This window comes from Hordeum vulgare, chromosome 2H (genome assembly GCF_904849725.1).
Source record: "Hordeum vulgare subsp. vulgare chromosome 2H, MorexV3_pseudomolecules_assembly, whole genome shotgun sequence".
In the NCBI taxonomy this organism is placed as follows: Eukaryota; Viridiplantae; Streptophyta; class Magnoliopsida; order Poales; family Poaceae; genus Hordeum; species Hordeum vulgare.
In genome coordinates, this window is record NC_058519.1 from 134,220,116 (window position 1) to 134,244,314 (window position 24,199).

The 24,199-nt window shown below is 42.4% G+C and overlaps 1 long non-coding RNA gene across 1 annotated transcript; it reads right to left on the bottom strand.

The window, feature by feature from the left end:
- Positions 1–17,914: 17,914 nt before the first annotated feature.
- On the bottom strand, positions 17,915–19,079 carry LOC123429787. The gene is made up of 3 exons (XR_006622746.1): positions 18,992–19,079; positions 18,597–18,665; positions 17,915–17,983 (listed from the first exon to the last, which is right to left on the bottom strand). It is a non-coding gene; the product is annotated as an uncharacterized LOC123429787 (long non-coding RNA).
- Between the last annotated feature and the right edge of the window lie 5,120 nt (positions 19,080–24,199).

Sequence of the window (24,199 nt, forward strand, 5' to 3'; positions counted from 1 at the left end):
TATCTCCGTTTTGGTGTTTGCGTAAGTAAGATGCGATCCTACTAGATACCCATGGTCACCACGTAAAACATGCAACAACAAAATTAGAGGACGTCTAACTTGTTTTTGCAGGGTATGCTTGTGATGTGATATGGCCAATGATGTGATGTGATATATTGGATGTATGAGATGATCATGTTGTAATAGATAATATCGACTTGCACGTCGATGGTACGGCAACCGGCAGGAGCCATAGGGTTGTCTATATAACTAACGTTTGTGCTTGCAGATGCGTTTACTATTTTGCTAGGACGTAGCTTTAGTAGTAATAGCATGAGTAGCACGACAACCCCGATGGCGACATGTTGATAGAGATCATGATGATGGAGATCATGGTGTGACGCCGGTGATAAGAAGATCGTGCCGGTGCTTTGGTGATGGAGATCAAGAAGCACGTGATGATGGCCATATCATGTCACTTATGAATTGCATGTGATGTTAATCCTTTTATGCACCTTATTTTCCTTAGAACGACGGTAGCATTATGAGGTGATCTCTCACTAAAATTTCAAGACGAAATTGTGTTCTCCCCGACTGTGCACCGTTGCTACAGTTCGTCGTTTCGAGACACCACGTGATGATCGGATGTGATAGACTCAACGTTCACATACAACGGGTGCAAAACAGTTGCGCACACGGAACACTCGAGTTAAGCTTGACGAGCCTAGCATGTGCAGACATGGCCTTGGAACACATGAGACCGAAAGGTCGATCATGAATCATATAGATGATATGATTAGCATAGGGATTCTTACCACTGAAACTATACTCAACTCACGTGATGATCGGACTTGAGCTAGTGTAAGTGGATCATGAACCACTCAAATGACTAGAGAGATGTAATTTTTGAGTGGGAGTTCTTAAGTAATATGATTAATTGAACTAATTGTCATGAACATAGTCTAATGGTCTTTGCGAATTACGATGTCGCTTGCGCTATAGCTCTACTATTTTTATATGTTCCTAGAGAAAATTTAGTTGGAAATTGATAGTAGCAAACTTTGCAGACTGAGTCTGTAAAACCGAGGATTGTCCTCGTTGCTACGCAGAAGGCTTATGTCCTTAATGCACCACTCCGTGTGCTGCACCTCGAGCGTCGTCTGTGGATGCTATGAACATCCGACATACACGTTTCTGATGACTACACGATGGTTCAGTGCAAAATACTTAATTGCTTAGAAGCAAGGCGCCGAAAACGTTGTAAAACGTCATGGAACATAAGTGATGTTCTAAAGAGATGAAATTGTGATTTCATGCTTGTGCCCTTGTTAAGAGGTATGAGACCTACAAACAAGATTCTTTGTCCACAAAGTAAAGGAGAAAAGCTCAATCGTTGAGCGTGTGCTCAGGTTGTCTGAGTACGACAATCACTTGAATCAAGTGGGAGTTAATCTTCCAGATGAGATGGTGATGGTTCTCCAAAGTCACCGCCACCAAGCTGTGAGAGCTTCGTGATGAACTATAACATATCAAGGATAGATACAATGATCCTTGAGCGATTCGCGATGTTTGACACTGCGAAAGTAGAAATCAAGAAGGAGCATCAATAGTTGATGGTTTGTAAAACCACTAAGTTTCAAGAAAGGCAAGGGCTAGCGGGGATACTTCGTGAAACAGCAAAACAATTGCTGCACTAATGAAGAGACCCAAGATTAAACCCAAACCCGAGACTAAGTGTTTCTGTAATGAGGGGAACAGTCACTGAGGCGGAGCAACTCTAGATACTTGGTAGATAAGAAGGCTGGCAAAAGTCGAAAGAAGTGTATTTGATAGACATGATGTTGATGTGTACTTTACTAGTACTCCTAGTAGCATGAGGGTATTGGATACCGGTTCGGTTTCTAAGTGATTAGTAACACGAAATGAAAGCTACGACATAAACGGAGACTAGATAAAGGCGAGGTGACGATACGTGTTGGAAGTGTTTCCAAGGTTGATATGATCAAACATCGCACGCTCCCTCTACCATCGGGATTGGTGTTAAACCTAAATAATTGTTATTAGGTGCTTGCGTTAAGCATGAACATGATTGGATCGTGTTTATTGCAATACGATTATTCATTTAAGGAGAATAATGGTTACTCTATTTTCTTGGATATTCACCTTCAATGGTTTATTGAATCTAGATCGTAGTGTTACACATGTTCATGATATTGGTGCCAAAAGATACGAGTTAATGATGATAGTACCACTTACTTGTGGCACTGCCGCTTGAGTCATGTTAGTATAAATTGCATGAAGAGGCTCCATGCTGATGAATCTTTGTACTCACCTGATTTCGAATCACTAGTGACATGCAAATCATACCACATGAGCAAGGCCTTGTTTTCATTGAGATGAAATAAGATAGTAACTTGTTGGAAGTGATACATTTTGATGTATGTAGTCCAATGGGTGCTGATGCACGTAGTGGATATCATTATGTTCTTACTTCACTGACGATTTGAGTAGATACAGGAGTATTTACTTAATGAATCACAAGTCTGAAATGTTGAAAAGTTCAATTCTGTTTCATAGTGAATTTCGTCGTAACAAGAGGATAAACTGTCTACGATATGGTCATGGAAATGAATATCTGAGTTACGAGTTTTGGTATGCAGTTAAGACAATGTGGAAATTGTTTCGCAGTTCATGCTACCTGGAACATAATAGTGTGATGATGTGTCTGAACGTCATAGCCACGCACTATTTGGTATGGTGCATACTATGATGTCTCTTATCGAATTACCACTATCGTTTATGGGTTATGCATTAGAGACAACCGCACTCACTTTAAATAGGGCACTGCGTATTTCCGTTGAGATGACACAGTATAGACTGAGGTTTAGAGAAATCTAAACTGTCGTTTCTTGAAAGTTTGGGGCTTCGACACTTATGTGAAAAAGTTTCAGTCTGATAAGCTCGAACCCAAAGCGGATAAATGCATCTTCATAGGATATCCAAAACAGTTGGGTACATCTCCTATCTCAGATCCAAAAGCAAAGTGTTTGTTTCTAGAAACGGATCCTCTCTCGAGGAAAGGTTTCTCTCAAAAGAATTGAGTGGGAGGGTAGTAGAACTTGATGAGGTTACTGAACCATCACTTCAACCAGTGTGTAGCAGGGCGCAGGAAGTTGTTCCTGTGGCGCCTACACCAATTGAAGTGGAAGCTGATGATGGTGATCATCAAGCATCTGATCAAGTTACTACAAGCCTCGTAGGTCGACAAGGTCGCATACTACTGCAGAGTGGTACGGTAACCCTGTCTTGGAGGTCATGTTGTTGAGCAACAGTGAACCTACGAGTTATGGAGAAAGCAATGGTGGGCCCGGATTCCGACAAATGGCTGGAAGCCATGAAATCCGAGAGAGGATCCATGTATGAAAACAAAGTGTAGACTTTGGAAGAACTACTTGATGGTCATAAGACTATTGAGTAGAGATGGATCTTTAAAAGAAGACAGACGATGATGGTGATAAGTCACTATTAAGAAAAGCTCGACTTGTCGCAAAGATGTTTTCGACAAGATCAAACAGTTGACTATGATGAGACTTTCTCACTCGTAGCGATGCTAAAGGTCTGTTAGAATTATGTTAGTTGTTGATGCATTATTTATGAAATATTGCACGTAGGATGTCAAAACATTGTTTCCTCGACGGTTTCCTTGAGCAAGCATTGTATGAGATACAACCATGAGGTTTTTTCGATCCTAAAGATACTAGCAAGTATGCAAGCTCCAGTGATCCTTCAATGGACTGGTGCAAGCATCTCGGAGTTGGAATATACACTTTGATGAGATGATCAAAGATTTTGGGTGTGTACAAGGTTTATGAGAAACTTGTATTTCCAAAGAAGTGAGTGGGAGCACTATAGAATTTCTGATAGGAATATGTGGTTGACATATTGTGGATCAGAAGTAATGTAGGATTTCTGTAAAGCATACAAGGTTGTTTGAAAGAAGTTTTCAAAGGAGTACCTGGATTACGCTACTTGAACGTTGAGCATCAAAGATCTATGGAGATAGATCGAAAGCGCTTAATAGAAGTTTCAACAAGATGCATGCCTTGACAAGTTTTTGAAAGAGTTCAAAATAGATCAGCAAAGAAGGAGTTCTTGGTTGCGTTGTGAGGTGTGAATTTGAGTAAGACTCAAAACCCGACCCCGGCAGAATAAAGAGAATAGACGAAGGTCGTCTTCTATGCCTTAGCCGTAGAATCTAAAGTATGCCATGCTATGTACCGCACCTGATGTGTGCCTTGACTCAAAGTATGTTGAGAGGTACAGAGAGTGATCTTGACTGAATCACTAGCAGCGGTCAAAATTTATCCTTAGTAACTAATGGACTAAGGATTTTTTTCGATTATGGAGGTGGTTAAAGAGTTCGTCATAAAGGGTTACGTCGATGCAAGCTTTGACACTAATCCGAATAACTATGAGTAGTGAAACGGATTCGTATAGTAGAGTAGATATTTGGAGCATTTTCAAATAGCACGTAGTAGCAGCATCTATAAGATGACATAAATATTTGTAAAGAACGCACGGATCTGAAAGTTTCAGAACCGTTGACTAAAACCTCTCTCACGAGCAAGACGTGATCAGACCCCATAACTATATGGGTGTTGGATTCGTTGGAATCACATGGTGATGTCAACTAGATTATTGACTCTAGTGCAAGTGGGAGACTGTTGGAAATATGCCCTAGAGGAAATAATAAATTAGTTATTATTATGTTTCTTAGTTCATGATAATCGTTTATTATCCATGCTATAATTGTATTGATTGGAAACACAATACTTGTGTGGATACATAGACAAAACACTGTCCCTAGTAAGCCTCTAGTTGACTAGCTCGTTGATCAAAGATGGTCAAGGTTTCCTGGCCATAGGCAAGTGTTGTCACTTGATAACGGGATCACATCATTAGGAGAATCATGTGATGGACTAGACCCAAACTAATAGACGTAGCATGTTGATCGTGTCATTTTGTTGCTACTGTTTTCTGCGTGTCAAGTATTTGTTCCTATGACCATGAGATCATACAACTCACGGACACCGGAGGAATGCTTTGTGTGTATCAAACGTCGCAACGTAACTGGGTGACTACAAAGATGCTCTACAGGTATCTCCGAAGGTGTTCGTTGAGTTAGTATGGATCGAGACTTGGTTTTGTCACTCCGTATGACGGAGAGGTATCTCGGGGCCCACTCGGTAATACAACATCACACACAAGCCTTGCAAGAAATGTGACTTAGTGTAAGTTACGGGATCTTGTATTACGGAACGAGTAAAGAGACTTGCCGGGAAACGAGGTTGAAATAGGTATGCGGATACTGACGATCGAATCTCGGGCAAGTAACATACCGAAGGACAAAGGGAATGACATACGGGATTATATGAATCCTTGGCACTGAGGTTCAAACGATAAGATTTTCGTAGAATATGTAGGATCCAATATGGGCATCCAGGTCCCGCTATTGGATATTGACGGAGGAGTCTCTCGGGTCATGTCTACATAGTCCTCGAACCTGCAGGGTCTGCACACTTAAGGTTCGACGTTGTTTTATGCGCATTTGAGTTATATGGTTGGTTACCGAATGTTGTTCGGAATCCCGGATGAGATCACGGACATCACGAGGGTTTCTGGAATGGTCCGGAAACGAAGATTGATATATAGGATGACCTCATTTGATTACCGGAAGGTTTTCGGAGTTACCGGGAATGTACCGGGAATGACGAATGGGTTTCGGGAGTTCACCGGGGGGGGGGGGGGGGGGCACCCACCCCGGGGAAGCCCATGGGTGTTTGGGGGTGCCGCACCAGCCCTTAGTGGGCTGGTGAGACATCCCAAGAGAGGCCTATGCGCATAGGAAAGAAAATCAAAGAGGAAAGAAAAAAAAGAAGGAGGTGGGAAAGGGAAGAAGGACTCCACCTTCCAAACCAAGTAGATTTCGGTTTGGGAGGGGGAGACCTTCCCCCTTGGCTCGGACGACTCCCTTGGGAGTCCTTGGACCCCAAGGCAAGTCTCCTCCTCCTCCTCCTATATATAGTGGGGTTTTAGGGCTGATTTGGGACAACTTTACCACGGCAGCCCAACCACATATCTCCACGGTTTTACCTCTAGATCGCGTTTCTGCGGAGCTCGGGCGGAGCCCTGCTGAGACAAGATCATCACCAACCTCTGGAGCGCCATCATGCTGCCGGAGAACTCTTCAACCTCTCTGTCTCTCTTGCTGGATCAAGAAGGCCGAGATCATCGTCGAGCTGTACGTGTGCTGAACGCGGAGGTGCCGTCCGTTCGGTACTAGATCGTGGGACTGATCGCGGGATAGTTCGCGGGGCGGATCGAGGGATGTGAGGACGTTCCACTACATCAACCGTGTTCACTAACGCTTCTGCTGTACGGTCTACAATGGTACGTAGATCACACATCCCCTCTCGTAGATGGACATCACCATGATAGGTCTTCGTGCGCGTAGGAAATTTTTTGTTTCCCATGCGACGTAACCCATCAGATATATATTTGATGTATGAGATGATCATGTTGTAATAGTTAATATTGACTTGCATGTCAATGCTACGACAACCGACACGAGCCATAGGGTTGTCTTTAATTATTTTATGACCTGCGTGGCAATCATTAACTGCTATGTAATGCTTTACTTTATCGCTAAACGGTAGCAATAGTAGTACAAGCATGGTTGGTGCGACAACCTTGATGGAAACACGATGATGGAGATCATGACGATGGATATCATGATGATGGAGATCATGGTGCTGTGTCGGTGACGATGGAGGTCATGTCGGTGCTTTGGAGATGGAGATCAAAAGCACAAGATCATGGCCATATCATGTCACTTATGTTTTGCATGTGATGTTAATCCTTTTATGCACCTTGTTTTGCTTAGGAGTACGATAGCATTATAAGGTGACCCCTCACTAAAATTTCAAGATAAAATTGTGTTCTCCCTGTGTGTGCACCATTGCGAAAGTCCGTCGTTTCGAAGCACCACGTGATGATCCGGTGTGATAGACTATACGTTCACATACAATAGGTGCAAGACAGTTTTGCACATGTGGAACACTTGTATTAAACTTGAAGATCCTAGCATGTACATACATGGCCCCGGAACACAAGAGACTGAAAAGTCAAACATGAGTCATATAGTAGATATGATCAACATGAAGATGTTCACCATTGAAACCACCTCATCGCACGTGATGATCGGACTTGGGTTGGTGAATTTGGATCATGTACCACGCGAATATCTAGAGGGATGTCAATTTGAGTGGGAGTTTTTAGTAATATGAACAACTAAACTCATTAACTTGAACAATATTCTAATTAATATTCGCAAATTTATGTTGTAGATCAACGCCTCATGCAGTAGCACCCCTGAATTTCAATGCGTTCCTAGAGAAAGCCAAGTTGAAAGTTGATGGAAGTAACTTTGTAGACGAGGCCCATAATCTGAGGATTGTCCTCATGGTCTCCCAAAATTCTTATGTCCTTCATGCACCGCTTGGTGATGCAACTATCCTCCCAGCGTCTGAATACGTTACGAACATCTGGCAGGCGTGTTCTGATGACTACTCAATAGTGAAGTATGCAATCTTGTATGGCTTAGAACAGGGACTTCAAAGACATTTTGAACATTATGGAGCATATGAGATGTTTGAGGAGTTGAAGTTTATTTTTGAAAAGAATGCTCGGATCGAGAGGTATGAGACTTTCAATCAGTTCTATGCTTACAACATGGAGGAGAATAGGACTGTCAGTGAGCACATACTCAAAATGTCTGGGTATTCCAACCGCGTGGCTGAGTTGGGAATTGTTCTCCCGCGAGAGGAAATCACTCACAGAGTTCTTCAATCACTGCCACCTAGCTACAAAGGGTTTGTGTTGAACTATAACATGGAAGGGATGAACAATTCAGTCGACGAGCTGTTTGCGATGCTGAAAGTCGTTGAGTCAAAAATTCAGAAGGAGCATCAAGTGTTGATGGTCAATAAAACCACTAGTTTCAAAAAAATGGCAAGGGTAAGAAGGTAACTCCAAGAAGATTTGAAAAGGTTATGGTATACTGAATATCGTCGGAGATTCCTCCATTGGAACGCGGTGAAATTTTGCAGGGTTGATGTAGATATAATTCCGCACAATTTCACCGAAGCAATCATCAAAGCGATGCTCGAGGAAACGGGGATGACGAACACAAGTTTGTTGTCTAGAAAAAACTCTAATCAATCTGCACACGAGCCATCAATCCTTCAGCCAATCACACAGTGGAACTCTCAACGAAAGCACCAACGTCGACGACAAACCAGCAGATCTCGAGTAGGAGGTCCCGAACTGTGGACCTTGGATCGATAGGTAACAAGAGCACAAGGGAGACGGTGTTTACCCAGGTTTGGGCCCTCTTGATGGAGGTAAAACCCTACATCCTGCTCTTGTTGGTATTGATGGGGTAGTATAGAGTACATAGTTGATCTACCTCAAGATCGTATGTTGTGGTCTAAACCCTAAGAGTAAACATCATACGAATATGGGCCTCTCTATCGACTAGCCTGGCCTCGGCTTATATAAAACACCAGAGGCCTAGGATAACAAGAGTCCTAGTTAGCTACATCGATGTAGAGGAGTCCATGTCTTGATCACCAAGTCTTGTGGAATCTTCCTCGTATATGTCATCGGCTGCCCAAAGTAGCCCACGAGTCCGGACCATAGAAATAGGCCGGCAGCCCGAGGACCCCTTAGTCCAAGACTCCCTCAGTAGCCTCCGAGCTGGCCGCCAATGTCGTAGTCTTGATCCTTAGCATCACACATCCAAAGTCTTTGGCTTGAGGGGCGAGTTCTTCTCACCATTTATGTTCGGCCAATATTACTTCGGCCGCTGATGACTTCCCAATTTCCGAGCACAGGTCTTCATGGTGGGGATTCTCCTCGATTGTTTTGAACAGTTCTTCATCTTTGGTCGTCACTCTTGAATACTAGTTAAACAAATCTTCCCATCACTAATGTTCAGGATCGCCGCGGTGAATCCGAAGAGTTCACACGTTGGGCATCCGAGGAGCCCCTTTAAGTTATTGAACTTTATTAATGCCTTGTAATTTTTCACACCACACCCCGGGTTTGAATTGTTTCCCGTGCGGCGGTGTCCTCGTGCATCCCACCTCTAATGTGAACTACATCCGAGGAGTCCTCTTGCGTTCGAGCTCCAACACCGGACTGTGTTTGAGGTGTATTTTTGTAGCTGAGCTCCAACGTTGGTCGGCACCCGAGGTGTCATAGATTAACTTGGTCTATGAAAATTTGAAGGAACCCATCCAAGCTTAAATGATGTAATTGTCTTTTATGGAGCCAGCCATTCTCATCTGAACTATATGCTGGACTGCTTCCGAGGTGGTGCACCACCTCGGTCTCGGGCTAATTTTTCCGGAATCTATTTCCTATTGTTGTAATTTATTTACTACCGAGATGTACAGACAGTGGCCCTCAAGGTGTGTGTTGGCCTAAAACCCGAGATACACCTGAAGGTTAAAAATAAAACCGCTGATCGTCGTAGCCCCCGAGACTCAGGTTGATTCATGAAATCGTCCTAAGGATCAATTCCTAATTCGGCAGCATACTTTAGGAATTAAAACATGGTGTGCAGTAGCCCGCAAAATTCAGGTTGGGTGTGGCCGAACGACCTGAGGATCAAATCTTCACGGAAACTTTATTGCACTTGTTGTTTGCATTTTAACAACACTGACGTGCCTATCGGAAGGAAAGATGCTAAACTGTGGGTCGAAATAGATTTTTCAATTGGTGTAATTTATTCTCTGACGAGCTATATAACCAGTAGCCCCCGAGACTTGGGTTGGGAAACATGGCCGACCCTAGGATCGTATCTCCTCGAGAACTATTTCATCCATCAAGTGTGTTTTCACAACACCGAGGTGGAGCTCGACAGGGAAGATGACTAACTATAGGTCAGAAAAGATTCTCTCAAAATAATCACAATGCAGAACATCTCGAACAAGAGGATGTCCCGCCTCATGAAAGAAAAACATAAAAATAGGTTAAAGGTGTCTAAAGCACAGAAAACCAATTTTTTTTAGCAAAAACATTACGTTCCAAACTAAATCCAGTTTCTTGGTGCCAATCCGAAAATTGGCCTTAAAACTAATATATGCTTTGGTCGTGCTTTAAGATGATACATCCGATCTCTCAAACTTCAAGTGGGTCAACCTGTGGCTTCAACCTCCACATCTCAAGGGCAGAGTGTTTCTTCGAGGCCTGTTTAGCAAACTAAACTCAAGCGGCTTTAAAGAGAAACTAGGCTACCCGGCTATTGACCAATCACTCGGGTCAGAAAAAAGGAGTAGTAGAAAAAGACTTTGCAGCGACCAAGAAGAAAATATTTATTATAAAATGGCTCATATAAATTTAAGATCCCCTAGTTAACGTGTGTAAAGAAAGGTTTTTAAAAAACAACGCTCATAACAAGCTATCTTTTTAACAAACAACTTTTGTGTTTAACACAAATATAATGCTTTGGTGGAACGCATAGAAATTAAGAAATGAAAAAAAGTTGAAAATGAAAGCGACTTAGCTGGTTAATGTGCTTGGTGTGACGTAGTCCGAGTTTGCAGCGTTCTGAGGTCCCAACCCCCAAGCCTGTCATGAGGTAGCCGATGAAGAGCTCAGCTTGATGAAGTGACAACACAACACTTCAGAAGGGCTGAGGCGAAACCCCCGGTCCAACCGAGGAGACAGAGTAGTTGGGGAGTGTCATGGCGAAGCCCCCATGTTGGTCACCATGTTGACGATGCAATTGGGTTGACGGAGGCGTGATGATGACGTCGGCACACCGAGGTGACTGTCTAACACAGTCGGAGACGATCACATGTGCACATAAAATAGTGCAAGCCAAAAGTAATATCAACTAATAAAATCCTCTACTTAAGTAACTTTAATGAAGTAAATAATTAGAAAAAATATAGTGTGAGCGCGGAGGTGTCTGAGCAAATAGATCGGCCTGATGAAGTGGCGATGCGGCACAGCTGATGTGGCAAGGCGAAGCCCTCCGTCCAGCCGAGGTGACGAAGCTGGTCGGCCGATGACACGAATGTATCCACAGAGGTTGATGAAGAGATGACGAAGCCCCCGGTCTAGTCGAGGTGACGTAGTACTACGGTAAGGTGGTGATAGAGCCCTCATGCGAGCCAATGTGTCCAAGGAGGTCGGAGTGTTAAAAATCGGCTTGAAGAAGCAAAAGTGCGGCGATGCCGACGTAGGTCGGAATTTGTGACGTGATCAATGATGGCTTGATGAAGTAACGACGACACTTGATGATTTGTCTAGTGTAGGTCGGCAGCTGATTTGCAATCTCGGGCGCGAATGCTGATGACAACAAACCTTCCCTTGCAACGGCACCAGAAGAATGCTGCTTGCACTCCCCGGCAACGGAACTAGAAGAATGTTGTTAATGGCCCACGAGCGCGTGGGTTCACAGCAGTTTTCGAGGGTAGAGTATTCGACCCAATTTGTTGATCGCCTATAGGAGGTGAGAGAACACTCTCGAGTATTAGCAACTCAATTTGTTAGATTCAACCACACCTGAAAGATTAGTATCTGCAAGCACAGTAGTAACAACAAAGTAATATGATAACAACGGTGTCAGAAACGATCTGTTGACGGCAGACTATTCCTAACGATTGTATCAATGGCGCCTCCGTTGCTGCATTGACGGAAGTTGTCAGTTCCCGTCAACGTCCGGTGAACCAACAGTGTAGCAGGTAGCAGCAGTGTAACGAGCAATAGCAGTGGCAAGGAACAGCAGTAGTGACAGCGGTAGCAAGTAGCAGCAGTAGCAAGCGACAATAGTAGCAACAGTAGCAGCAGAGCAAGACAAGTGACAGCAGTAGCAACAGCAGCAGCAGAGCAAGACAAGTAACAACAGTAGCAACAGTAGTAGCAGCAGCAGCAGAGCAAGACAAGTAACAACAGTAGGACAAACTCGTAGGCAATGGGTCAGTGATTTGTTTGGATGATATTCATCATGCAACAGCTATAACACGGAGATATATGTGGCTAGCTCCTGTTCGTCAATGTGATGTAGGCATGCATTCCGTGTGTCATCATACGTGCTTAGGGAAAAGAACTCGCATGACATCTATTGTCCATCCCTCCCGTGGCAGCGGGGTCCAAAAGGAAACTACGGGATATTAAGGTTCTCTTTTTAATAAAGAACCGGACCAACGCATTAGCACTTGGTGAACACATGAACTCCGCAAACTATGGTCATCACCGGGAGTGGTTCCGGTTATTGTCACTCCGGGGTTGCCGGATCATAACACATAGTAGGTAACTACAACTTGCAAGATCAGATCTAAAACACACATATATTGGTGGCAACATAATAATTTCAGATCTGAAATCATGGCACTCGGGCCCTAGTGACAAGCATTAAGCATGGAAAAGTAGTAGCAACATCAATCTCAGAACATAGTGGATACTAGGGATCAATCCCCATCAAAACTAACTCGATTACATGATAGATCTCATCCTACTCATCACCGCCCAGCGAGCCTACGAACAGATTACTCACGAACGACGAAGAGCTTCATGGAATTGGAGAGGGAAGAAGGTTGATGATGACGATGGCGACGATTTCCCCTCTCCGGAGCCCAAGACGGACTCCAAATCTGCCCTCCAGATGAAGAACAGGTGGTGGCGGCGCCTTCGTATCGTAAACGCGACGAAAACTTCTCTTTTTTATTTTTTCTGGGACGAAAGGGATCTTATAGACCTGAGATTGGGGGCGGCAAAGCCGTGTGGGACCCACAAGCCTGCACCATGCCACCAGGGGGGTGGTGGCGGAGCAAGGGCTTGTGGCCCACTGGCCCACCCCTTGAGGTGGAACTTGGCGCCGATATTTTTGATATTTTCCAAAACTGCTCCCCGTAAATTTTCAGGACGTTTGGAGAACTTTGATTTTTGCACAAAAATAACACTAAGGCAATTTTGCTGAAAACAGCGTCAGTCCAGGTTAGTTCCATTCAAATCATGCAAATTATAGTCCAAAACAAGGGCAAAAGAGTTTGGAAAAGCAAATTGTAATTCATAGCAACGAAGGTCCAGTCGTAGTCATACTCAATATCAATAAAAAGCAAAGCATAAAAATGACAGCGGTGCTCTCTAATTGGTGCTTATATAAGAGGAGGATGACTCAACAGGAAAATAAATAGACAGGCCCTTCGCAGAGGGAAGCATTGATTTGCAGAGGTGCCAGAGCTCAAGCTTTGAGAACAGAGATAATAATTTTGGGTGGCATGCTTTCATTGTCAACGCAATGACCAAGAGTTCTCAATATCTTCCATGCTACTCATGCTATAGGCGGTTCCCAAACAGAAAAGTAAAGTTTTAACTCCCCCACCACCAATCAATCACACTCCACGGCTAGCCAAATCCTCGGGTACCGTCCATACTAACATCAATCCGGGAGGAGTCTTGTTTTACAGTTATGTTTTCGATTTAAGCGTGGAACTGGGCACTCCAATTACCGGCCCCTTTCTCGTGAATGACTGTGAATAAACACATGTTGAGGATAACACTCCTAGCATGGAAGATACCAATTTCCTTCTGTCACCACATGAGCGGTTCGGGCATGCAAAACAAATTTTTTTCTTGAAGGTTTAGAGAATGGCACATGCAAATTTACTTGGAACGACAGGTAGATACCGCAAATAGGTAGGTATGGTGGAATCTCATGGAAAAACTTTTGGGTTTATGGAAGTGGATGCACAAGAAGTATTCCGCTTAGTACAAGTGAAGGCTAGCAAAAGACTGGGAAGCGATCAACTAGAGAGCGACAACAGTCATCAAGATGCAATGAGTTTGACTAACATTAAATGCACGCATGAACAGGATATAAATCAGCATGAATACGAACATCATAGAGGCTATGTTGATTTTGTTTCAACTACATGCATGAACATGCGCCAAGTCAAGCTACTTGAAACATTCAAAGGAGAATACCATCCTATCATACTACATCATAGTCATCTCAAAATCTATGTTGGCATTCAAGACAAACCATTATAAACTCTCAGCTAAATAAGCATGGCATCATAAACTATGATCTCTAACTATGATCTCTAAGTTGTCATTGCAAACATGGTTCTCTCACAACAAAGCTAAATCTGGGTCGACAAGCTAGTCATATTTACAAAAAAAATAGATAGAGTTCATACCAGCTTTTCAGTCTCAGTCACTTCATCATATATCATCATTGTTGCCTTTCATTTGCACGATCGAATGATGAAAATGATAATAAGCGCATTGGACTAAGCTGAATCTGTAGGCAAACACAAAGGAGAAGACAAAATAATATGTCTCTTTGAAAGCTAAACAGGTAAGCATGTAAGAACCAATAAACATTGTAACCAATATCTTCTACCTTGACACAAAGAAAAAGAAAACTATTTACACGGGAAAACTCCCAACAAGCAAAAGAATAAAGAATTTTTTTTGGGTTTTCTCAAAAGGACACAAAACAAGAAAACAAGAAAACGAAAATAAACTAGCATGGATAATACAGTGGCGAAGTGTAAACACCGGTTAACAAAGTGAAAGCATAAGCATGAATGTAAAGTCGGTGAGGACACGTACTCCCCCAAGCTTAGGCTTTTGGCCTAGCTTGGTCTACTCCCAAGGTGGGAAATAACCAGCTCCAGGATACTCCAGAGCAGACGGTGGATGCCACTACTGTGTGAGCTCCTCTGGCTCCCACTAATAGACTAGCGTCTGGTACTCGACTGGCGGCTCGAGCACGGGCACCTGTGGTTGGGCCAAGCCCCAATATGTGTAGATGTCCGCGGGCAGAATAGTGTACTTGCCTGCATGAAGATCAAACAAAGAAGGAGAAGGCAAAGTAATAGTCTCTCGAGTACCCTGAATAAACACCAGGTTATAAATCATCCGTCTACTAGCATCTCTATCCAGAAAATCAAGGCGAACCATGCTTTCATAATCCAGATATCTCTCACGGAGAAGCATCTCTCCTTCCTCCCCCAGTCTAATCGGTATCTCAAAGTGTCTGGCAAGACGGGTAGCATCGATACGTCCATAGAAAACACCTTTAGAACGGTTCAGGTTCAACCATTGAGCTACTATAGCGCCCAGGCTATAAGTCTTATCGTTATAAAGGCCTTCGCGCAAAACCGCAAGGTCTGGAGAACTAAGTGATCCAGCCTCCCCACGGCCAATCAAACATTTTCCCACAAATAGTGAGAAGTACCGAAGCACAGGAAAATGTATGCTAGCAATTCTAGCGTGAGACACTCCTCTCTCCTCTCCAACAGCAATAGAACCAATGAAATCCTCCATGTCCCGTGGACGAGAGTCACGGATATCCCCAACATAAGGTAATTTGCATACATTGCAAAAGTCCTACAGCGTCATGCACTGGGGGACATCGTAAATCATGAACTCAACCATGGGAGGATTCTTCCTCGAATAAAAGTTGAAGCTTTGAACGAAAATATTGGGGAGGAGGAGGTATTGTGGGCACTTATCTTCAACAAATGTAGTAAGACCTGCGTTCTCCACCAAGTAATAAAAGTCTTCATAAAGTCCGGCGGCGCGCAAAATTTCAACACTTGGCCACTCACATGCTCGAACTTCTGTGACTCGAGGGACTACGTACTTGGGGTGATTCTTCTCATCCTCCTTGGGGTTACGCCTTGAAGAGCCTCTCAAGAACCTCCTCATCTTTTCCCTTTTCTAGCTGTGAAAAATTCTGAAATTTTTAGAGACTTTGAAAGGAAAGTGAATGAAGACTAACCCAACTTGTAGCAACTACTCCTATTAGTGCCTAGAGACCATATCACGCGCTAAAACTACTTGGGACCAGCTAAAATCAACCTTTCTAGCTCAAGAACAGGGTCACCAAGGTAGCAAGAATACGCGAAGGATAAAGCACTAGAGCAACAACTAATTGGACCAATGGAGGAGTGACTTACCAAGCAGTAATTTCCCCAAAACGGTTCGGAGAATGGTGCTTTGAGCAAGGAGATCGAAAATCATAGCCAAATGAGCAAGAAGACGGGTTTGAGCTACGAACAATTTTTTTCTGGAGGTGGAAGAAGAGGCTGGGAGCTGGAATGAGTGGAGGGGGTGCCTGTGGGCCCCACAAGCTTGCACCACGCCACCATGGGGGTAGGTGGCGGTGGCAGGGCCTGTGGCCCACTGGTCAGGCCCCCAGGCTAGCTCTCAGGCCCAAAAATTTTCAAAAATTACAGAAAAAATCATACTAATCAGGACCATCGGAGAACTTTTATTTTCGAGGTATTTTTCTCCGGGATTCTAAAATAGAAAACAAGAAAAACTAAACTAATTCTATCATTTTTCTTCTAAGCAACAGAAAAAGAAAGCTTAAAACAGAGGTATGTGACTCTTTGATTCATCCATTTCATGGTCATCGAAAGAAATCCATCAATGGGATTGATCAAGTCCTTATGACAAAACCTTCTCGCATCGCAAGAGAGAACAGAGAATTTTCTAATAGCCACTAAGTCACCTCAATGGGGATATGTATCTCCCCAACAAGCAAATCATACTTCATCTTGACACGAGGAATAGGGCATTCAAAGCTCCCAATGCGAATCGATGAAGTCTTTTCGATAGCATTGATGCAATGTACTGGATATCGTTTCTTCGGAAAGTGCACCATGTGCTCATTACCGTTGACGTGGAAAGTGACATTGCCTTTGTTGCAATCTATAACAGCCCCTGCAGTGTTTAAAAAGGGTCTTCCGAGGATGATTGCCATGGCATCGTCCTCGGGAATATCCAAGATAATAAAGTCTGTTAAGATAGTGGTGTTAGCAACCACAACAGGCACATCCTCGCAAATGCCGATAGGGAAAGCAGTTGATTTGTCCGCCATTTGCAGAGAAATTTCAGTGGGTGTCAACTTATCCAACTCAAGTCTACGATAAAGAGAGAGCGGCATAACACTAACACCGGCTCCAAGGTCACATAAGGCAGTTCTTACGTAGTTTCCTTTCACTACAAGGAATATGCTAATACACGACGCTATTTTTTCGTCGCTACATCGTCACAGTTTTTAATTTACGACGATCTCACGACGAAAAACCAAGCGTCGAAAACGGAGCGTCAGAAATGAACAGCACCGACGTTTTGATCAAAATCGTCGTAACTTTTACGACGATTCGTCTATCGTCGTAACCTTTACGACGATCCTAAATCGCCGTTGGCAATCAAACCCAGTCCTACGTGGCAAAATTACGACGAAATCAAAACATCATGGTTGAAATCAGCCCAACCCATTTCAATTGATCACATGGGCTGATTTTATTTTTTTGGGCTTTTTCTTATTGGACTTCTTTTGGGCCTTAGCCTATTTACGGCCACTTCAGTATGTTTTTTTTGAATTTTTTTTATCATTATAATTTGGGCCCTGACCTTTTAGTGCCCAAATACATTTGGTCCAATTTCAGTTTTGGCCTTTTTCATTTTTGAATTCAGCAACTTTTTGTTCCTGAACTTGGTTTCATTTCTATTTCTGGGCCTTTGCAACCCAATTATTTGTCCAATATTAAATCCAACACTATTTCATATTCAAATCAAGAATACTCCAACTCAAATTAAAATCATCCATCATATAACATCACATAATACATCTCCCAAGTTTACATAACACAATACATCTCCCAGGTTCACATAATACATCTCCCAGGTTCACATAATACATCTTCTAGGTTTACATAATACATCCAAACTCCAAGTCGTTCTCCTCCTTGGGCTGGATGGCGCCTGCAACAGCCCCCTGCTTCTGCATCTCCTCGGCGATCCTCTTCAGGTGCTCCGTAGTACAGAACGGAGTCCTCACCAGTCCTAATAACCGAGATAGCGGTCCGCCTAAATCTTCTGCTTCGTTACCTGCGGGCATCGCCATGCACTGCCAAACAGGAGCATCACTCAGTTCTTCACTACTTGTACCCAAGAATGTAAGGTAAACATATGCATATGAACATCCATGTTGGTTCACAGTAGAAAATATTGTGTCAAATACTACCATCTTAGGTAGAAATGAAGAATAAGTCCTTCAGGTAATTACTGCTTCAGGTGAAGAGAAAGGAACAGTTTAGATCAAACAGAAACTATTGCTCAAACAAGATATGAAACAGATAGGTTTATTCCGAGAAAGCAGCATTATATAGGCACAAAAAGAGACATGGAGAACCATGCAATTAAGAGCATACTACACTTCAGCTACATACATAACTGAATTGGGACCGATGATTGGTTCCTGATCATAATCATTGGTTCGTATATATCTATGACTTTGGGAGCGACAAAAGCCGCCTAATCGTTGCACACTGTTTGGTTTCCCTTGTCCTGATATAAGGTTTCCTTGGGGATTGCCTAGTAAACTAGTATAAAAAGAAGTTAAAAAGCAAAACCCACAGATAAGACCTGTTGACAAGTCGTGTTACAGTTCCTTGGGTTGTCACCAAAGATTTGCAGAACCATACGATACAAAAAACTAAAAAGTATGCGAGCTCTCTTACCTTCACCTTGTATCCACGCTCCATCAGCCTGGTAATTGCATCTGCTTTCACCTTCATGTCTTTAATTTCCTGCAAACAATAATTTATGTTCCTCAACAACACCGCATGGCACAAGGCCTCCATATTGAACACAATATATCTATGACTTTGGAAATGAGTGAGCTCAACTAGGTATAGGTCCAAACAAACAGGAAAAAAGGATGTAGCAGTCCAATCAAGCTGTTACTATAGCTAAAAGGTGGCAATCAATCATGCATTGCACATCCGAACAAAAACGTTATGTAGAACAACATAACATTCACTATTACTGCTAGAAAGCAACTACCAATGTTTTCCCTTCAAATATCCCAAAAAACGTCTTACATTTTGAGAGAAAGGGAGTAGTGAAAACTTACAGTTTTCGCCTTAAACCGCACTTCTTTGATATCACCACCACGCAAAGCAATAGCAGACTGCAGAAAATCAGATGCAAAATAATGAGAGAGATTTTACTATTTTCGTTAAGATGTGAGATCAAAGCCCATTGAAGGTGCACATTTATCATGACTTATGCAGAAGTAATATAAACATGGAAGGAGATATAATGGTTAACATTGTTTTCCCTTACTAGGTTTATAAGGCTACATTTAGCACAGTGTTACTTTTCAAGAGCCCTTAAATATTTCTGCTGTAGATGCAACAGTTACTCGAAATCATCTTCTTTCAGACACAACAGTAAAATGTTCCTGGAATAAGTAAATAATTCCCTATCTAAATATACTCCAACACACGAACACAGCAACCAAATGTTCCTGGAATTAGTATCTTGCTTTTGTTGGAATCATGGATAAGAAGATAGAAGATAATGGACTGCACTGATAAAATATATGTTAAATGGCTTGATGCTTAATTGATAACAGTTTTTTTCAAAAATAGTAAAATGTATCGCCATATTGATCCTTTTCAGAAATGATGTATTTACGTATCCGTATCGCCCCGATACTGATACGCTCATCTGTATCGGTGCAATCTAGGCCAGTTCTCAGCATAATCAGATACCGTTGTTTCCGTACAAACCAAAGACTTATCCGTGTCTTCTAAAAGAAACTATGACTAGACTACTAACTAGAGAGAACGATACTTTATGTAGCTGAGACTGATTGTTGTTTTAACAACACTTTCCATAACACAGACCAGGGAACTGTTAGTTCAGAATACAATGGTCTGACACAATTACAATTTACAAGCATGGAAGGAGATAACTTTTTAACAACGCGGTTTTCACTTGCTCGGTTCTTAAGCCTACATTCAGCATGGCCTTTCTTTTCAAGAGCACATATATATTTCTAATCTGGAATCTCTTTTTTTATGACACGGCAGGAAGATCTTACTGGAATCAGCAAATGGTCCTCTTAAGTAATTAGACTCCAGGACACAGGACAACAACCAGAAATGGGTTCTGGTTACACTGTCAAGTGCGTTAGTATGGCAGAAAGTGAGAAGACTATGGCCATTTTCGACGTCTTGCATCTATCCTACTGATATGAGAATATTATGTCTATAGCTCTCACAATAACCATATGCCGTTGTTTTGCAGTACAGAAAGTAGAAACGAAAGGCTCAAGCAATGAGCCGTTAGTTACAATCCTAAGATCTGGCATGATTACGAACACGGCTTCCCCTGTTCTAAGCATTTCAACTCGTCTCCAGTAGCAATGAGACGACGAATTCATCACAAACACACACACACACCTTGGTTTTTCAGGCGCTGCTTTTGCTGGGCATCCTTGTTGTACTTCTCCTTGTGGAAGTCCATGATCTTGCAAACCGGAGGGTTCGATTTCCGGTCGATCTAAGCCGGCAGGCGGCGACACCGAGATAACCATGAGAAGTGAAAATTGGCAGCACATGGCGAAGAAGAAGAAGAAGGAGGAGGAGGAGGAGATGCGGCGGTACCTCGACTAGGTCCAACCCCATCCTGGCGGCCATCTGCAGCGCCTCGTGCCGGGGGACAACATCATGCCCTGAGGAAATCGGAAAAAAAATCGCATCTTGAGCATCGGAATGGTGAATGGAGGTGGGGGGTGGGAGGGAAGGGTGTGGGAACCTCCGTTGCTGACGAGCCGGAGGAAGGGGGCGGTGATGTCGTTGTTGAGCCGGTGCCCGGCGTCGTCGTCGGCGTCCTTGAACACCTCGAGCAGCATCCGGTAGACCTCGAGCAGGTGGGCGAGGAAGGTGACGTGCTTGTGCCAGTACTCGCCGGCGCCGGCGGCGCGCAGAACGATGGTGAGGGCGGGCAGGGTCGGGTCGCCGCACTGGTCCTCCTCGGTCCGCACGTACTCCTCGCCGCACTGGCCCTCCTCGGCTACGGATCGGTGGAGAGGGAGGGGTTGGGGTCGGGGCCGCGGGGCTGCGAGTGGGATTGAGCTAGGGTTTGGATCTGGATGGGGAGCGGGGACAGCGGCTGCTGGATGGGGAGCGGGGACAACGGAGGGATGGTGTAGACCGGCGGCAAGTGGAGGGATGTGTGTGTGGTGGATCTAGATCGGGGAGCGGTGGTGGGAGGGTGTAGAGGGAGGTGGGTGTCGGATCTGGATCGGGGGGCGGTGGTGTGAGGTGGCTGCAAGGCTAGGGTTTGAACGCGAGAGAGAGGGAGGTGTTTTCTGCGAGAGAGAGAGAGGGCTAGGATTGACGGAGGGACGGATATATGGATGGACGGACGGACGGATGCTTGCCATGTCATTGATTCATGTCACAACTGATATCACCAATCAGAGTTCATCTAGTAAAATTTTGTTTTTTGTTTTTCTTTTATAGTTTTTACCCTCTTATTCAGGGTAACATTTAACCTCTTATAGTTTGTTGAACTGAACCAATGTTTTGCACGTGTGTGTATCTAGGGATGACCAACAATGTTGATTTGGGGTGGCATTTTCTTTCCGTAAAAAGAACATTTTCTATTTTTCGAGTGACCAAAATGAGTTTTTTTATTAATGACATGCCATATATTTGTTGTAAAATTGGACCAAACCAATTTTTTAAAATACTAGGACACATTTAATGTACAATTCACTAAATGGTTGGGTGTCAAAAGCTTTTATCCACCTCTCGTGAAAAAGACAAATTTTCATCGATTCAGCTGGAAGCGGGTCAAATTTGAACTGTAGCTTCATTATAGATTTATTTTTATTTTTTCCAAAAATCATTTATAGGTACAAAAGTATCTATTTAATCAGAGAAATACCAAAAGATTTCCAAGATTCAACCACTAGGTAAGAACGGTCATACCGGTCGTTTTGACCGCATTTTAAAATGGCCATGAAAAATTTAAAAAAAATCAAAAAATGGAAAACATTTGCATTGTGTCATTATAAGTGACAAAGATACCAAGAAAAATAATAACCCTGTAATACAACAATTATTTTAAAAAAGTGTTCTCAGAAATGGGCTATCATGTGTGAAGATTCATGGTTTTCAAGCCAAATAATCAATCTTATGGCCACATTCATGGCATAGTTTGTTGAAACGATGTAATATTGTGCATAAGGGTGCATATTGTAATGACAAACAATGCTGATTAAGGAAGTGTTCATTTTCCTTGTATGTAAAAATCATTTTCCATTTTTCAAGTGCCCAAAATGAGTTTTTTTTGTGAAGGACCTACCATATATTTGTTTCAAAATTGTATCAAATCATTTTTCTAGAATACTAGGCTATATTTAATTTACAATTGACAAAATGGTTGGGTGTTAAAAGCTTTTATCCACCTCTAGTGAAAAAGACAAATTAATGCCGAATGAGAAGGAAGCGGGTCAAATTTGAACTAGAGGTGCCTCATAGTTTTCTCATGATTTTTTACAAAAAACATTTTTAGATAAATAAGTGTCTATTTAATCATAGATCCAACAAAAATTTGGCAAGATTCAACCCCTAGCTATGAACGGTCATGCCCGTCGTTTCGACAACATTTTGAAATGGCCATGAAAATTCAAAAAAAATCAAAAAAATGGAAAACCTTCGCGTTGTGTCATAATATGTGACCAAGTTACGAGGAAAAATAATAAACTTTTAATACGGTGATTATTTTGAAAAGGTGTTCTTTGAAATGGGCTACCATGTGTGAAGATTCATGGCTTTCAAACCAAATGATCAATCTTATAGCCACATTCATGACATAGTTTGTTCAAATGATATAATATTATGCACAAGAGTGCATATTAGAATGGCAAACAATGTTGATTAAGAAAGTTTTCATTTTCCTTCTATGTAAAAATTATTTTCCATTTTTCAAGTGCCCAAAATGAATTTTTTTGTGAAGGACCTACCATATATTTGTTTCAAAATTGGACCATATCATTTTTATAAAATACTAGGCCATATTTAATGAACAATTGACAAAATGGTTGGGTGTTAACTGCTTTTATCCACCTCTCATGAAAATGACAAATTTATGTCGATTCAGTTGGAAGCGGGTCAAATTTGAACTGCAGTTGCATTATAATTTGCTATTTATTTTTCCCAAAAATCATTTATAGGTACATAAGTACTTATTTAATTACAATTACATGGTGTGGTGACTTGACGCCGAGGTTTGGATGGTGGTCGAGGGCCCCAACTGCAGAGCGCGTGAACTTGGATGCCAGCCGCATGGTCACCAACTGACCGTTGTGTTGCCACACATTCTGGGTGGAATAGGCATGTCAGGTGGGTTGGACACTCCCTCGGTAGGTGTCAGGAAGAAGAATACAATAGAAGAATCTCACGAGGAGACCGAACTAAGCTCAAACATGTATTAGCAGCCAAGTGTTTGATTAGCGGTGCGGGTAATGAACATAGACAATGGTCCTAAATTTTGGCTGAGGGTGATCATGTACTAAGGAGACTCCCGTGGCAAATTTTTAGCTCAAATGAATGAACATAGGTGGCACTTGCTTTGCAAAGTACCACACTATGCAGAAATATGGATGTCGAAGCTGGGATCAAATGAATGAATGGATTGAGCTGAAATTTGGTGTATGATGATAATTTGGGCACATTAAGGCATTGTAAAAATTTCATAAAATTTGGATAAACAAAAATTGTACTTCCTTCACAATGCTCTCTACTAAACAGAATATTGGAAAAAATATTGAGGGAAACTGGCTGAATTAAATGAGCTAAAATTTGGTGGAGTGAGGTTATATGGTCAGTTTCATCCCGTGGTAAATTTTCATCAACTATAAAGCAATATAAAATGTAGTTGCTTCACAAAATAAAAATATTACTAGAAACAAAGATTGGATGATGAGCTCACATGGATTGTCAGGTGGGGCTAAACTTTTGTGAAGAGCTATGTTTTGGACACATAGAAGATGTGGCAAAAATTCAACTCATCAGGATATTCCTATCTAGTACTTCCTCCACAAAGTTGTTAGCTGAACACAAACTTTGGAAATTTACTGAGAAAGATTTACTACGCAAATTGTTAAGAAAGTTTTCATGAGGCAATGATTTGGATAGGAAAGAGTGCTAAAAAATATGAGGGTAATCAAAAAAATAGAAATAGCACTTCCTTCACAAAGTGCTATTCTGAACAGAATAGGAAAATGAATATTGCTGAATTATTTTTAAACTATGGAAGGAAG